Below are 16,989 nucleotides of genomic sequence, written 5' to 3'. Positions count from 1 at the left end.
AGTGTCCACCAACTGATGAAGGATAAAGAAGATGTGGTATATATACACAATGGAATATTATTCAGCCATAAAAAAGAATGAAATCTTGCCATTTGCAACAATGTGGATGGAACTAGAGTAAAATGTTAAGTGAAGTAAGTTAGTCAGAGAAAGACAAACACCACATGATTTCATTCACGTGTGGAATTTAAGAAGCAAAACAGATGAGCAAAGGGGAAAAAAAAAAAAAGAGAGAGAGAGAGGCAAAGCAAGAAAAAGACTCAACTATAGAGAACAAACTGAGGGTGACCAGGAGGGAGGTGGGTTGAGGGTGGGCTAACTAGGTGATGGGGATTAAGGAGGAACCTTGTCATGATGATCACGGGGTGATGAATGGAAGTGTTGAATTACTATACGGTACACCTGAAACTAACAGAATACATGTTAACTAACTAAAAATAAAATAAAAACTTTTTAAAAATTAAAAAAATAAAATGATAAAAAAGTAACTAGAATCAATATGTGAAATTAGTTAGATTATAGGAACTAAGTTCAATATACAAAATTCAATTGCACTTGTGCATTCACTAACAATGAAGAATCAAATTGAAATTAAAATACTATCTAAAATAGCATAAAAAATTTCAAGACTTTAATGACAAGAATTTTGAATGTCCTAAATTAAGAGATACATACATATCTTGTTCTTGGGTTGCAAGTTTCAGTATTATTTTGATGCCAGTCTTCCCAAATTGATCCATAAATTCAATACAATCACAATCAAAATCTCAGCAGCCTTTTTTTCTGTAAAAATTGAAAAACTGTTTCTAAAACACATACAAAAAGTTAAAAGAATACCGACTGCCAAAGCGAATTTGATAAAGACTGGAGGGCTAACAATACTTGATTTCAAGGCTTATTATAAAACTACAGTAATGAATGCAGTGCATTATTGGTAGCAAGATATAAAAATAGAACATTTGAATAAAATATAGGGCCCAGAAATAGACGCACACATATACTATATAAATTTTGGTCATACTGCGAAAGCAACTCAGTGAAGAACGGATAGTCCTTTCAACAAATGATGTTGGAACAATTGGGTATTGACATACAAAATAATAAACTCTAATCCGTATTTTGCATCACATACTAAAAATTAACTCAACATCAATCATAGACTTAAAAGTAAAACTCAAGTATAAAACTTCTAAAGTATAAAAAAGAGAATTTTTTTTCTTGAGTAAAAACTTGTGAAGAGAACAGCTGAATCATATGGTAGATGCAAATTTACCTTGATAAGGAACTGTCAACATATATCAGAGTGGTTATAATGGTTGCACCATTTTATATTTCCGCGAGCAGTACATGAGAATGTTGGTTCCTTGATATTCTCTTCAATATTTGGTATGGTCCTAGCAAATGTGCTGTTAAAATTGTATTTCCTTAATAAGTAATGATGTTGAGCATAGATATTTGGGGGAGCAGGGTTTATTCCAAATTTTTGGCATTTATTTGTTGCATTTTTTGTTTTCTTGTTATTGAGCTTTGAGATATCTTTATATGTTCTAAAAACAAGTCATTTTTCTTTTCAAATATATCCTTTGCAAATATTTTCTCCCAGTCTGGGACTTGTCTTTTCATTCTAGCAGTGGCTTCAAAGAACAGAAGTTATTAATTTTGATAAATTCCAATTTATCAGTATTTTCTTTTATGAATCATGCTTTGGTGTCATAGCTAAGAAATTTTTGCCTAACCCAATGGTACAAAGACTATTTTTTCTCTCTCTAGGAGTTTGATCCTAAAATCAGCAAGTGTTATAATAGGGTTATTTGGGAAAAGGAGCTAAAAAAATATGTAAGACGTTGATAAGGAAAAAAAGATGATTAGCGTTTTTAGAGGAGATATTCTTTGATTAAATCATTGTCTTACTATCACTTTTCTTGGATTTGGCATTATTATATTTGGCTTGCTGCTCTCTTAGAAAGTCTAACACTTAGAAAATGTCAATATGAGTGCAATTAATGCACATTGGCACGCTGTTATTTTTTCCTAGTGGTTTTCAGGGAATCTTAGAGATCAGTATGGATCACTAAGTGTCTGTTTGAATAGACTGGTAGCTATTAATTATAAAGACAAGCAAAATTAGTACATTGATCAAGTAGAATACTTTTTTATCTTTGAGGTACATTTGGCATCTTGATTGGGTTGATCCTACAGAAATTTCTAGAACATGTTCAGGTTGAAAATTCTCCATTTCTTTGTCACTCAATTGTCAATTTTTTAAATAAAAGCAGAATATGAAAGTAATGCATCATAAATAGTCTGATTACTAAATAAAGAGTAACTTCAGAAATTTTCTTAAGACAGGAGGTTTTGGATCTAATTCGGCAAGCATGATACAAATTTGTTCCAAATTTGTATTTTACAAAAGATATAAAGAAGCAGCACCAGTTTAAAAAAAAAATTAATCCATAGATGTCAGAATAAAGTTACAAAATAACTTATTTCTTTTTTCCTTAGAAAAGATAATTGAGAGAAAGAATAAAGAACCTGAGAGGAATCCATTGTACTTCATGACCAAGAAAACTTCAATTGTACTATTTATTAGTTTACACTGTGGCAGTTCTGCCCCTATTTAAAAGGACATAGAACTCATTGTGTAGCACCCCAGAAACATGGGGACACGAGGAGAAAGAGGCAGCCATCATCCAGAAAACAAACAGGGAAATGAATTGCTGTTTGTCACCTTTCTAACTGTTCTGTTGACCCTTAGTCCCCATTTACTCTGAGTGGTTTCATGCACAATTCTTAATAGAGCACAAAAGAAAAAAGCAATGCCTGCATTTTTAGAATGATAGTCACCCTCCAAAGGTTGCCCCTTTAAGGTAAAGAATTGTAACTCTGTCATCTTTGTGGTCAAATTCCTTTTCCTCTTGGAAATAAAAGAATCTCTCTGAGTGCAATTTTCTTTCTTTCTCATCAGCCATGAGTGATGAAAGACAGATAGTAACAAATGGAATTAGACTTCTCTCTGCCTATCCTTACATCAAAAATTCCAGACGTAAATCAGTTTGTCAGCCATGTTTCCCCCATCAAGACAAGGAGCATAAGGTTTGCATAATTCCTAGTAAGCTCCCACCCCAACATAATAAGGAGCGTGAATAGCCAGCTGCTCAGCTCTACCATGTGGACGTGATGATCCGCGGAAGAGGTCAGTAGCCCCGACCGCACGCTATCTCCAATGCATTTATGTACTCCCTTTCAACAAGGTGAGGACATGCTAACCAGTGGCGTACTTTCTTCTTTCCACCCAAATATAGTATTTTAAAATGTCTATCAGAGCCAAAATGTTTAACACTCATGTAATGCATATGCAGCAAATATTTTTGAAATCATAATAAGGGGCAAATCATAAATAAGAAAGTAAGAAAGAAAATATGAATACTTCTTCGTTTCTACCAGTTGCGCCATAATGCCCAACCTATAAGGTGAGAACCTTATGAATGTAGGATGCTGCAGGTCACAAATCTGTTCACACAGCTGTAGTGCGCTTGTTTGATACCCACAAAGAGTGAAAGAGCACAGGAGGTGATATCTTGCACAAGCATATTCATGTAGAAAGGATATCTCTGTACATTACATATAGAATAAGTGGTGAGATTTTTTTGGTCTGTCTTTTTGCTTTTTAACTGAAGGGAGGACTGTAGACTAATACCGTACTTTTTTTTTCTTGTTGAACCATACTCTTCTACGATATTTTGGATTTGGTTATAGGCCAGTATTACAGGTGAAACTTGTGTTTATGCTCAGAAATATATTTCGGTTGAAACCAGAGATGTACGTAGTCTATGCAACAGATCATAGTAAACTGTATGTGCTTTTAACCCAAGATTTGGAACCCATTTATGCTCTCCTATAATCAAACCAACGGCTCAGTCGTGGGGATACCCAAAGAAGTCCTGTCAACTAGCACAGTAATCATTTTCTAAGGTTCAATGGCTTTAACATTTTGCTTGAGGTGATTTTTTTTCTTTCATATTTCCTTTTCCTTTTCTTTCTTTTTCTTTTTTTATGATTGACTTAAGATGAATATCCTCATCACATATTAGTTCGGATTTAACAGGCAAATCAATCTGGCTGAACCTTTTTCCTTCCAGTACAGCCCACCATTTGTTTGACTACACTAGCTAAATCAACTTACCACTCATTTTGATGCCACATAACTAGGTTTTTTAAACAGCTGACCCCTGTGGAATGTGGAATTACTAAAGTTCTGAAAGTTAGAAAATCCTGAGACTTTATTGCAGAACAGTTCTGTGAAGGGGTAACTAGAGATCTTCCCTGCTCGTTTGAAAAATGAAGAGTCAATCTACTGAACTCTCAGTAATAGGAAAGATGTTTTAGTTTGTTTTGTTTTGTTTTCTTGTATTGATTCTGTTTTTAAAATATGGAGAAGGGTTTGTCTTAACTAATTCATTCTTTCTGACTAAAGAGGTGTCTGAATTTAGGGATTATGCTGTCCGCGGGGGAATGGAAGGACGATAAATGAGGTCACCCTGCTACCAAATAGGAATTGGCCTCATCAGCAGAGAATGGTCAGTCAAATTAAAAATGGTCATTTTGATTATACTTTAGAACAGGGACTCTCAGTACAAATGCCTACAGAAGGGTTACCTGCTGAAGGAATAATTAAAATAATGGCCCTCATCTAACTTGCGGAACACTCAATAAATGTACATAATTTTCTTAGTTTTAAGGATTCTTCCAGAATTTCCTCCTAAAACATAAGAGTGGCTTCTACTTAATCTGCTAACAATAGCTATCCGCGTGGAGAAACAAGTTACAAATGAATATTGAGACAGAAACATAAAGAACACCTGAATTGTCCTTTTCAACGTCTTCTATTTCCCTCTCCTGAGGGAAGCATGAGTACTTGGTTGATTTATAAAGGACATATACTTAATATATAGTCATGAATATATTTTCTCTTAATATAAATGTACCTTTAGTTCATATAAAATTATTGATTTTTAATTATATTCAATAAAAGTAATATGAATTCAGGGCTACAAACATCAAAGTTTGAAAGCACTTGTTCTACCTTTCCAGGTGTTTGCTTATCTAAAACATGTTTTCCAATTCCTCTTTCTTTAAATGAGTGGTCCAGGGTAAAACTATCTGAGGACATTATTTTTCAAATGACATTTTAAATAAAAGGGCTACATGTAAAGACGGGCATAGTCATATAACTTCTCTACAAAGAATGAAATTTTCAAGATCAAACTGGTGGAATTAATATAATCAAAATTATAATACATTTTGAATATTCATGCTTACATTTTCTCTCATTAGAATAACAAACTATGAGCAATTGATTGACCACCGAGAAACTGCTCTTAAAGAGAAAGAGAGAGAGAGGGAAGCTATTTACAGGCATGGTTCATTTTTATTATCAAAAAAATCTGTTGCAACAAATGACAGTCATTGGCTACAATATTTTATTTTTTTAAGAAAAATGAGTAACTTACATTAGTACAGTTTTTATACCACTACATTACAAAAGATATGAAAATATATTATGTGATTACTTAAATATTATTTAAAGTAAGGAGACACAGCCCAGTGTTCAGAATGTTTCTTCTTTTCTCCTTATAATTTCAAATGTCTTTTTGTGATATTTATCGATGTACATATTTATATATATACATATTTAAAGATACATATATATATACACACACACACAAGAATATTAAGGTAGCTACAGTTCTTTAAAAAGTGTCTTAAAGTGAAAATTGGACACTTTCACCTTGCTTGGACAAGTTGGCAGGAATTGATCTAAATCCTAGGAAGCATGTATCTTAAAAGGGAATAGAAATTATTAACTGGTTGATGTGATCTGAAAATATGTACTGGCAGAACATCAATTTAACTCAGTAACTAGCGAAAACCCAAGGTCAATAAAGAGAAACACATTTATATTTTTATATCTTGTTAAAAATTTGATTAGGTAATCTTCAAATACACAATAGACATAATAGAAAACCCCGGTATGTCACTTCTCACTTGTACTACAAAGCTAGCAAAACAGCTTGTGATAGTAGTAGTAAGTTTTTGAAACACATTTCTACAGCCCCCAAAATTGAAAGGATGTGTAGTATGTAAGACACACGTTTTACATGTATGTGACATACATGTTTATACCCACAAAATCCTGAAGAGCAAAGTTTTATGTACTGACAGACATCATCCATGCATTTTTATCTTGACACAGAAAAAGACGGGGCCAAAGCTCTCGGAAATCAAATGTGAACTCATTTTGAAATACCAGCAGTGTTTGAATTTTAAATTAACCTATTTACAATGAAACTATGCCTGCTGATTGCCATCATCTTCAGGAAAATTAACAGTAACGATCATTGGTGTCATAATGCAATTTCCCCGCAAAAATCACATAGGCTTCATTACTGTTTACATAAATTGTCATAAATACCAATTATGGCTGAACATAAAATGTAATGCTCTTTTTTTAATCATAATCAGACAATTGTTCTTCTAATTCATATGCTAGGGGAATAGGGTTTCGATTCAACCTTTGTTGCGAAGGAAGTGTCTCGATGGTAGCTGGTTTTGCGCGAAGTGCTGGTTGGCTTCTTGTCAAACCATTCACTCTCCATTTGGATCGTGTAGTCTTTGTCCCTGTTTGATGTGTCCTCTAATATACTGGGAAGAACATGGAGTCGTGCTAATGGCAGATGAGGGATATAGACACTAAAGTGTCCTCTAGACTTCAGCTGAGAGGTGGTTTCCGGGGGGATTTATAACAACATTTGGTGTAATTACGAGGAAGCCCCCATAAAGGAATAATGCAATAACAGACCTGTTAGAGGAGCCCATTTGTGGCACCAATTCCAGCTTCCCCCATAGGTCAGCAGGACAAATAGCCAGTAAAGGCAATGCCTTGTTAAATGGCTAATTTTCAAAACAAATAAGAGTTAAGTTGCTGGCAGGGGAGTAGGGAAAAAAAAAAAAAAAAGGCCAGAAAGAAGAGATTCAGCATCCTTATCATTTTGGTCTCTAAGAAGGAGATAAATCAGCTAGAAAGGTTATTCAGACAGAAAGTTGGAGCAGGGGACAGTTCTCTCTGAGGACAAAAGCCCTGTCTTTGCTTTCTGTAATCTGGCAAAGCAAAGGTGAGAATCACGCCGTTTGGGGACTCTTTTAGCTCTCCGTAGAACTCTTTGTACCTGTCTACCTGCTTATTCCTTGGCCTTTCTTCTTCTTGACCTGCCTACTCCTAAAATGTAAAAATAAAGTCTGTATGAAGTTCCCACCCTCTTCTGATTCAGAACAGTCCTGAAAAAGTAGAATCAAAAGAAAAATCAGTCCATTTTTTCCTTTAATCGAAGCTGTCCATGTGGGTTGGTGACCATACACAATTGCATGTGACTGGAAACCATGAGGGGGTCACCTGCTGCTGTCCCTCCCCACACCTCAAGGATGGGCAGTCGCTGTTATGTCAATGCACCCCAGGGATCTAACCTAGTTCTACGCCATTCTATCCTAGTTGATTAAAGCAAGCTATAGCGATATGTCCAGTCAAGTTTAATGAAACAAAATTACGGTCGTTGATCTAAGAAGAAAATCCTAAATAAAACTAGTAGGGATCTCATCTGTCTGAGAAATCAAAGTGGAGTGAAAAGAAATCCAGTGAAATTAGCTGCTGTTGTTTCACTGTGTAAGCCAGGGAAATGCAAAAGGTAAACAAACAGCATCAGCAGGCTGGAGAAAATGGAACTTTTACTTTTTTTTCATCTTTCATAATCTCATGCATTATCGGTAACAGGGTGAGACATTTTAATACGGTGTGATCATCATTAAAAGGCAGATATTTATCTTATCACAGTGCATTAAACTCCCAGAAGGAAATGGGAAAAGAGAGAGTGAGTGAGAGACTCTCGTGAACTATTTAATGAAACACTGTGATTGTAGCTTTTCTTGATTGTTTTTCTTAAGAAAAAAAAAAAAAGCAAGCAAGCAAGCAAGAAATCTGATGTTGGACAAAACTGGTTCCAAACATGCCCAGACTGTACCCCGAGCCTGTGCATCTTGAGAAGTCTCTACTGTGTTCTGACTTTGTTTAATAATTTCTAATTATGTTCTACAACACAAAATTAAATATTTCTATCTCCATTGTGTGTACTTATTCATGAGCTGGGCATTAATCGTAAAACAATGTATCTTGTTGTTTATTTATACCAGATGTGAGTATTTACGTTGCTCTGTTCGGGGTTCCCAGCTAGGTCTTTATTGGTATACTGAGCCGCCTGGTTTTGCATGAAAATGGTTTCTGAGCTCTGGAGTTGTCTCCACTCTTGTGTTTAAAACAACAACAACAACTTTTTTTATAAGAGGACGAATTTATGAATAACTAAGAGATTTCTGCTGTGGCTCCCCTGGTCTCTCACCAGCCGGGCAGCCAGAATACGTTTTGGGGACCAAGAAAATTCAATATGGGATTTGCTTCACAGTTTACAATGCTGGCTTCTTGCAAACAAAAGCTGCCTGGGCCATGGAGAGCTTTTCTTCTGAAACACATTTACATACTGTTAATTTTCTATTTATTTATTGACTTTTAAAAATGTATGAGTTTATTGGGGTGGAGGGGAAAGTGCTTCCAGAATATCTTTCTATGTTTGCTTCCATGTTACCTAACTCAGTGAGTGACCATAAGAATCCCCTAAAAGATTTTTTTGAAGGAGATCTTGTCTTTGCCATTTGATTAGCATAATAGACAATATATTAAACTTAACTTTGGGGTTAAATTTGTACAAAATGCAAAAAGCCTTGCTCCTATGCTGTCCCTCATCCTCTCAATTCTCCCACCCAGCTCAATTTCTGTGTGTTGAGAGTTTTTTAAATCTACAAAAAACATAAATATGTATTTCTTCCCTCTTAATCCAAATTCTAGCATATTTATTGTCCTTCACTTTTTCCCCCTGATTTGACATTATATCTTGAAGATTGTTCCCTATCAGGATATTTCAAAAGCCCTTCTTATTCTTTTTTATAGCTATATAATATTCCACTATATGGATATGCATAAAGTATTTAGTAAAGGGCCATGTTTTATTCCTAATCTTAAATCCACTATATGTGGCACAATGATAGCCCCATAGGATATTTTCAATAAACATCTGCAGATCTACACAGAATGAGTACCTGATACAGCAATCTGGTGACCGGGTTCTTTGTCAGTGTGAGTTTGTGATCAGATAAACATGACCCTTTCTTAAGTACTGTGCTTACAAGTAAAGGGTGACTGGTTAAACTATTTTCAATATCCAGAAATATATTAGTCTGGAAAGGACATTTCCTTGGATGGCACAGGTAAATGTCAAAGTGGAGAAAGCACGTCCATCTTTGCTATCACGCCTGAAGACAGAAGATGCACAATGGGGGGCCTTCCCAGGAACTCAAGCTTACAGGTATGTTTTATTTTGATTAATTAAAATATCAGAAATAGTTGACATGATTAACTAATTTAGAGATTGAACATAGACATTTGTACTTGCAGTTTCTGCAGCAAAGCCTGATGATCTTACCAGCATTGTCCTGCCTTCCTTTCAAAACAACAGTCCCTGCAGCTGAGTAGCACTGCCCTCTTCAGACAAGAGCATGAGTGCCAGGATCTCCCAAGACTTATCCTCACCAGCTTAAATCATTATCTGCCTGGACCCAGTGGGCATTTAAGTTTCCCACAATGGACTCAGGGAGCTTTCAAGTCAAAAATCTGTCTGACACCAAATAGCATAAATGCTCCAATAATAGCAATGATTACTGTGGTGCTAATGTTAAGATACCTAGAGAATATAAATTTCTCATACTGGGCATTAAGCATCTTTCCTCTTCTAACACCTTCAGATATGCCTGGCTTTACTCAATCATACAGATACTCAATACCATTCCAGGTCATGAGGGAACACTTATGGAACAGAAGAATAAACACGAGTGCATTGTGTCTGGTGTCACCCAAAAATGGCAGAAATTTTTAACCATATTAGATGGAATAATGTAGGACTGCTGGACTAACCCAACATAAATGTTGAAAGAAGATGTTGCATTTCTAGTTTTCTGTTCAGCAAGTAAGGAGCTTGGAAGTTATCACTCCCTCCCAACAATAAGTACAAAGCTAAACAAATTAAAAACAAGCAATTCTTCTTCAGTCTATCACAGCATTGAAGTAACAAGGCAAAATGGCGGTCTCAAAAATCATAGAAACAGACATGCAGATACAGAGAATCACAATTTACCAGAGTAGAAACCCATGAGCTCCATGGGGACTTGCACCAAGGTAGGAAAACCTAAACTAATTGATGAATTGCTAGAGGCTTGGTGTAGACAAGATTAAGAGTTAAAAACTTGGGGGGAGGGCGCAATTTGGAGGGAGGGACAAACTTTTGTGAGGCCTCCAGGAGGGCTTTTGTTTACTTCCAGGGGGTCTAACAAGTTCTCACAGAAGAAAAAGCCTCTCATTCTTCCTGCAGGAGCAGGGGTAAAGTAACCATTTTGAAATTTGTCAGAGCATGCTACTCTTAGCAAGGCCTGCCCTTAAGAAAAGGCCTTTATGACCCTAACCTACAGGGGTTTTACTGGAGCCTAGCCAACCAGAGAGGTATCCAACTTTATCCACCTAAGGGGTGAAAACAAAAGAACACAACTGAGAAGCACTTGTGAAGTTCACAGCCCAGGGGCTCACCCAACAACTGAGACCTGATCTTGGAGCTCTGAATGCTTCCCCTCCTCCAACCTCACCACCACCACACTACAGGCCTCTTTACCATAGTTCCTTTGACCCTAAAATCATGTCTAGATTTCAACAAAAAGTTATAAGGCATACTAAAAGGCAAAAAGCAGTTTGAAGGGACAGAGAAAACACCAGAAACAGACGCAGATATGGCAGGAATGTTGGAATTATCAGACCAAGAATTTAAAGTAATTATGACTAATATGCCAAGGGCACTAATGAAAGAAGATGTTGCTTAATGATCTGGAAATTTATGAATTGGGTACGTATCCCATCGCCTTATACATTGTGCAATGTGTGTTTTCAACTGACCTTGGATACCTTCTGGAGAGAAAGGAAAGTTCAGGAAGGGAAGGAGAAAACCTATCAAGGGTAGGCAAAGACAAAATCATCCCAGAATGAGTGTTGAGGTGCCCGCTGACAAAATGATCCTGTTAAATGCAGAGTGAATCTAGAGGTGACACATGCCACCTGAAGGTCATGAGGGGAGGAACCTGGAAGCTCAGATGCCAATCTGCTGGCCACAGGAATTATAACGCGTGCTGCCCCACCCACCACCAAACTTCTGATCCTTCACTTCCATTTGCTTTCCTTGGTTTCCCCAGGGCTGTTTGAAGATCTACTGCTTGGACCCCACAGCACTCAAATTCCACAGAATACAGGCATTCTTCATGCAAGCAAAGGCCCTAAATATTGATTTCCACATGACTTAAATGCCGTGAATTGTGTTCTCTAAAAGACAGGTCACCAAATTATATGTTTTGTGTTTCTTCTCTCCTGCTAGTCACTTCTCAAAAACAAAACAAAAAATCAAAATCAAAAACAAAAACATAACAAAACCCAAAACCGTTGGCATGTCCACCATTTCTGCACTCTCATAACTGCATCCTTCAAGGCAGTGGGTGAGGAAAGAGTCTACCCTGGCATCCACACCTAAGTGTGCACAGGAAAAAGGGAGACAACTAAGTAAAGGCTCGCCACATTTTAAAAGACAGATCGTAAGGCGGAAAGCACTTTGGAGTCTGGCATCTTCTACTAGTAACAATGCCAGTAATAATCAGACTGTGAGGATGAGAACTGTCAAAATGGAACACTATTCACCCCTACTCATTGAATCCGTTCTAGAAGGGGGGGAAGTGCAGAGCGGGGCTTTTACCTTCAAGTCTCTGGTTTGATTCCAGATATAATGAGAATGACCAAATGTCACTCTAATTAGAAGGCAATAAAGTTCCATAGCAAAATGAATTCCACAGTTTGAACTTGCTTCAAGGGGACATTTATCTTCATTATGGGATGTGCATACTTGGGGTTTGGTGGACATTTCTGTTTTAAAAAGGCTAGTGCCATAATGAGTGTGAAGATGGAAACCTTTGCCCAGTTCTGAGTGCTTGGGGCTTGCCTGGAACAGGGAGCCTCAGCCTCCAGGTGCAAATTCAGCCAAGCCTGGCCACTCTTCCAGACTGCTTTCCTATAATTGTTCCTAGAGAAGAAAGGACAGAAAAATGCCCCTGACAGATTGTGGAAGTGATAAAGTTGCTGAAAATTAGACCTGCTAATAGGGTAAAAGTCTATTATTGCTTGAAATCTCCTAAGGTTTTATACTCCCCCTGCCCCTTTCTCTCTGTCTTTAATTGAAATATGAAATTCTGTAGGGGATATAGCCAATTGAGTCGATAAGTCAAAAGCTTAGGCATACAGCTTATTTTGTCCAGAAGTAACAGGTTTTGTTTTTTTTTTTTTTTTTCCCTGCAGGCTCCAGGACAGTCGACATGTCCCCTGCCCAGTGGAATGGCTGTCATAGGATGCAGTGGCTTTCCTCTTATAGAATTTTGGGGCCACTGTATCACTCAGATCCAACAGCCACAGGCATACGGACCCCCTAGAAATTAAAATTTCCTTTTTTCCCAATCTTATCCCATTCTGCCTTGCTCAGAGTTGCAATTTAAGTGAACGCATCCCCATCCTCTTTTGGATATGCAGCAGGTTAGAAGGACCAGATCTAGGAGCCAGACATAGAGGCAGAAGCAGAGTGAGAGGCTCCAGAAATGGTGACATCTCCCAGCAGACTGTGATAAAGCCAACCTGCAATGTGTGAGAGACAGTTAAAAAACAAAGAACAAAGTTGGTACTGCGTGACCCGTAGATATGTCATTTTACTCTGTCTTTCCATTAAAATGGAAATATTATCTGATTTGTCTCTCTTATAGGATTCTAGTAAGAAATAAATGCACTATTACATGTGAATGTGCTGGGCAAATGATTTAAAAAGTCAACCAATCACTCCCCTATATCTAAAACAGTGCAAGCACAGATAACTAAAAGTCACAAATAAATTCCGACTGCAAAAGTAAGAATCTGCAAGCTCGAGGCTGGTAGTTTAGATTAGTTTTCACATGTGTGTACATTTCACCTCACCAACTTTTGGAGAATTAGTATGGCATGGCTGTAATTGACAAGCCAGCCTTCCTGAACTCAAACCTTTCCTCTGCTGTGAGAAATGGAATAAGTTATTGTTTCTTAGATCGCTTATCTGTAGAAAGGCTGTAGTTTGGGGGAGAACTTCCAGAACGCTACCTGGGCAGAGTAAAGGCTCAGTTAGCATTGGGTATTCTTTCTTTCCCAAGTAAGTCTTATGTATTCCTGCCCCAATATGTTATATTACACTCTCCTCCCTCTTACTGGTATGTTCTTCTGCCCAGTATATTTGAAACCGATGCTTTCTTTTTATTTCCTTTGTGTTTGCGAGTTTTTCCCTGACTTTTCAAACTTGTAGTGTTGTCTCTCCTCTCTGAGCTCCTGAAATACTTACTGACAGTCCCTCTGTTGGAGCTAAATTATAGACTGCCTGTTGATATGATTTTTTGTTGCTGTTCATTATTTTCTAGGAAGCAGCATTAGCAGTAGAATTCACTTAAACCTTGGAACCAAAGGCAAGGGATTGAGCTGTTGGTTCATCATTCTCAAGACTGTCCTTCAACCTCTCTGAGCTTTATTACACTAACCTTTAAAGTGAAGACGATGATAATAATAATAATAATACCTACCTCACAAATAGGAGGATCTACAGAGAGAAGGTCTGCAAAAGTGCTTGATGAAATTGTTTTACTGCTTATATGTGCTCTGGTGTACCCAAATGAAATATAAGATCTTTAAAAAATGAAGTGTTGTATATCTCAGAGTCTTACAGCATCAGGCAGAATGTTTTGTGCCTAATAGATACTCAATAAATATCTACTGATGCTTAAGTTGATATATTGAATACATACATTAATTAACAGAGATAGAGATTGAATAAGTTTTCATGGCATGAATGGGAATAATTAGAAGAGATACATAGTATGCAAGGCGGATAAATGGTGCCGTAAAATCATCCCAAAGAAAGGAATTGAACCTTGATTGAAAGTTAAAAAGTGGGCGCCTGGCTAGCTCAGTCAGTTAAGCATCTCTCTTTGGCTCAGGTCATGATCATAGGGTCCTGGCATCAAGCCCCACATCTGGCTCCCTACTCAGTGAGGAGTCCGCTTCTTCCTCTGCCCCTGCCCCCCCCCCCCAGCTCATGATCTCTCTCTCTCTCTCTCAAATAAGTAAATAAAATCTTAAAAAAAAAAAAAAGAAAGTTAAAAAGGTTTGTGATTTGTGATATATGTATGTGTGTGTAGGGAGAGAGAGAGTGGGAGAGAGAAAGGCTTAAGAACTGGGAGAATAACTTAATTCTAAAAAGGCATTAAAATTGAAAAAATTAAAAACTTAACTTTTAAGATAAGTCTCACTCCAAGAGAAGGATGCTAAGAGTAGATGTTCTCTCCTCACTGTGTTAGGCCCATTTCAGAAATAGAACAGGAGAGGATGCATGTATCCACTTTCTGCCGCTGGCTTTCCATGCTGAGGAGACCAAGGTTTCTATGCAATTTTACTCGCAATGTGGACATTGTTCTTTCTTTTCCTTCCCTTGTCTGTCTCTTCCTTTTCACTTCATTAACGCTAAGTTCACCGTTGCTCAAATCATGGAAGCAATGGTTTAGTTGGTACTTCAATTCTGGCTTTGAACCATTTCCCCCACTTCAGAGTTGCTTTTTTCCATTCAAAAATAAGTGAACAAATAAACCTGATCCATCTGAGGCTGACACTTTAAATAGTTGGGTCTGGGGCATGACATGACCAAACAATGAGTATATTGATTCTTCTAGCTGGGATGGAATAGTATGGAATGTACTTTGGCCTGGTTACACCACATAATTTCTCGAGGAGTATATAAACAAATTAGAAGGATCACGCAGGCAGGGTATTAGTATAAACAGGCCTTCCACAGATTAATGTTCTAGAGATAAAGCCCATCATCATAGATCTACACATTCCAGCTTAAGAGTCAGACACTTTGGAGATAGGAGAAAGCCTTCGACCTGGAATAAGAAATTCTTAAGAGCAGTGTTTTCAATGTTAAGAAGCCCAAATTCCTCCTGTTTAAAACTAATATTTTCTAAAATCCAATGTAGTACCCTTAAATGAAATTCATGAATATATAACTCACAGCATACAGTTCTTTAAAAAAGCAATGTAACATCCAAACTTTAGTTTTAAGATTAATAAAAGGAATATAATATACAATAAGATAATATTTATTGCAATATTTAAATGCACAGACAGAACTAAAATAGGAAACATAATAAAGTGGTTGGATGTTTCCACCAATACATAGAATCTTTATGAATGAATCAAGTACAAATTATGTTAATGCAGCATGTGGCACTGGCATTCAAATACCAGCAGTGGTATTGTCATCAGTGAAATCATTTTCTAAAATGACAGAAAACTCTTGATAAAGTTCTGAACAAAACAAAAATGATCTTACTTTGATTTGCTGGATGGTTGCATTTATGGAAAAGCCAGTGTATATTAAAACTGATTTTGTATATGTATAAAACAGGTGGAGGGTCTAGGCTTCTACATAGGAAAAACTGGCAAGGCATTCAAAATTTCTGTGGAATCTAGGATATGTTTTTGCATGTGGTTTTCCACACATGGCAATAGATGAGTCTCTTTTGGTTTCCAACAACTAAATTTCAGTAGCACTCCCTAATATTTTTAACAACAAAAATGCCCCCCAGAGAGCCGTATTAACTCTATTGAGAATCATTGTTTGGAGGAGTGGAAAACCCATACAGGGACAATGTACTATCATTTATATGTGGGTAGGAGCCTTTCTAGGATCTCTAGGTTCAGTAAGAAACATCAAGGTTTCAGAGAATTGGAAGAACTAGAAACAGGGCAGGCAGGTTCACCATGACATGGAGGATAGCTGTGAGACCCCTGATCCCATCTCTCACTGTACCCAGTGCCCACATGCTCTAACAAAAGGGTTTACAAAAGCTATATTCTCCACAGGGCGATCTCAGACTATCACTGAGTAAATCTGGGACAGTCAGCTGATCTAAATAATTTAGATCAAAACATAAGGAATGAATATGATTTTTTCCTAAGAGCAGGATTATATCTTTGGTTAACTTTTATAAGTTTTTGTTCCAGCTCTATACTTCACTTTGTGATAAATGGCAATCATAAAATCTCCCACTAGGGTCACTCCAAAGTGAACTAAAAAATTAAGTGTTTCCTCAGGACACCTTCCCATTCCTTTTCTCAATCTTCAAGAGTAAAACAATCTCACTGAAATGTCTTCCAGCCCAGACTCTTCTGGAATAGGATTTGCTTTATACCACCAGTCCCAGTACCTCTCAGCTTGAATACCTTCTGAACCAGGAAACTCACTTTTTGATTCAGATCCGTACAATACACATTTGGGAAAACCATTTGCTCTTTAATCACTTGCTTAATTGAAGTCAACTCTAGTCTCCTGTCTCAGGATCTCAATCAGTAGCATTTTGTCATAAAATTTTCATTGTACTCCAAGCATCACAATATTGTGTGCTGTTTCTCTTACCCTCGCCATAACCTTCAAGTTTCGATCTTTGCACTAGCCATGAAGGAATGAAGATGAATGAGTCATATCCTCTCCTTTATTTTCTGATGCCATATACTAGCAAAGCAAGCAAAAAAGATTTTTTTTAATTTTTTATTTTTTTGCGAAGCCAATTCAAAACAACAGCTTTCTCTAGTTTTCTTCTTCCCTGGCAAACATAGGCTTTAGACAGCAGAGATGTTGGGTTAATAACAGTTGAAAACTTTATGGAGCAAATTTTTTACCTTTG

General features: G+C 37.0%; 1 long non-coding RNA gene across 1 annotated transcript in view; it reads right to left on the bottom strand.

Moving 5' to 3' along the window:
- Positions 1–695: 695 nt before the first annotated feature.
- The window catches only part of LOC148108486 (uncharacterized), a 181,878-nt gene continuing 165,584 nt past the window's right edge, over positions 696–16,989 (bottom strand). Inside the window, exon 4 of the long non-coding RNA XR_015727808.1 lies at positions 696–783. This is a non-coding gene — a long non-coding RNA (uncharacterized LOC148108486). The remainder of the gene's footprint in view (positions 784–16,989) is intronic.

The sequence above is a fragment of the Ursus americanus genome, chromosome 19, assembly GCF_024610735.1.
Source record: "Ursus americanus isolate L20-20 chromosome 19, mUrsAme1.1.p, whole genome shotgun sequence".
NCBI classification, from domain to species: domain Eukaryota; kingdom Metazoa; phylum Chordata; class Mammalia; order Carnivora; family Ursidae; genus Ursus; species Ursus americanus.
The sequence above is the reverse complement of the archived record's forward strand: the minus strand, read 5'-3'. Positions and strand labels throughout refer to the sequence as shown.